Consider the following 1,558-nt stretch of genomic DNA (forward strand, 5'->3'; position numbering starts at 1 on the left):
CATAGTCATAGCATAATCATCATAGTCATAACATATTCTCCAACATGAGCATCATATAAACATAAGTCAACATAAGACATAGTCATACCCATATAAGCATAATAGACTCTTAGTCCTCTTTACCATAATAACACCATTCTCAAGTAACCTCAAAAGCATACAAGTGCAAAGCAAGAATAGCATCCATAATACTACCCAAGCCAAATATCCCTTTTTGATCATCTTAATCATAGCCTATATACATGGTTAACTCATAAGCTCTTCTTACCATGAGGGAACCATACTCCTAAGTAACCTCAAGACACACTTGTTCAATGCATGAAAGGCATCCAATACTACCCTTTACCCTAAGCATAGCCTTGAAGTCATCTTAGTCATACTTACCCTCCTTTGGTCTCATTATTAGTTTGACTCTCATAACTAAGGGAATCTCTCACCTTTAGTCAACTATAACTAGGAAGGGCAACTATAACACAATCCTATCTCAAGACTTTTCTTTAATGACCCTAAGTCATACTTGTGCAATGCATGCAAAACACCCCATAATACTATACATGCTAAGTACTACCTTTTAGGTCCTCATATTAACTCTTCTTGGTTTGGAACCTAGTTCATCTCTTAACTTTAGAACACTATGAGGTACTCTCTTAGCACATCTTAGTTCATTATTAGGTTGAACCCTATGAGATACTTCCTTTAGTATGTCTAAGTTCACTATTAGCATGGATACTATGAGATACTTCATTAAGCATGTCTAAACCCCTTTCTACTTTGAACACTATGAGATACTCTCTTGTATGTCTAAGTTCCTTCTTCACATGGACCCTATGAGATACTACCTTAAACATGTCTAAGTCCACTTATACTCTTGAACACTATGAGGTACTTCATTAAGTAAGTCTTAGTTCAATTATGCTTTAGAACACTATGAGATGCTTCTCAAGCATGTCTTAGTTCATAGGATATGGAGATTGCTACTAGGAACCTTAACTCAACTATGTGAAGGCTCCCATCTCATGAGACCTAACTTTGGGAAAACCCACACTCTACTACGTAAGAGTTCCCCCTTTAACTTGGATAGTCCTCACATCAACTAGGTGTGGTTCTCCTTTCTACTTGGAGCTCGGACCCTGTCTTGTGTGACACTCCATCTCATTGTCAATATCCACTTGGAGCCAAGCACACACCCCAAGATTTACTTGTTAGGCCTTGCTTAACACTTATAACTCATGGAAGAGTGTCCTTGACAATCCATCCATGCTCAAGTGATTCTATCACTTTCATCTATTAAGCATTCATAAGGTAGGTTACATGAGTATATGCCTTTCACCAAAATACAACCTATTAGACTTCTATTCTCTTTTAGACTTTACTCTCAAAGCTTTAGCAACACTAGGTAATCATATTAGCATCACCCTAAAGCCCTAGCTAACATGATCACAAATCCTACTCTCAAGGTTCCTTTCTTAATCTCTTATTTATACCTAGATTTCAAGGTAATTTGATCACATCTTTCATTACTAGGTGATTCTAGTCACAATTGATCATAAAGGTTCAA

The sequence above is a fragment of the Solanum tuberosum genome, unplaced genomic scaffold (genome assembly GCF_000226075.1).
Source record: "Solanum tuberosum cultivar DM 1-3 516 R44 unplaced genomic scaffold, SolTub_3.0 scf00009, whole genome shotgun sequence".
NCBI classification, from domain to species: domain Eukaryota; kingdom Viridiplantae; phylum Streptophyta; class Magnoliopsida; order Solanales; family Solanaceae; genus Solanum; species Solanum tuberosum.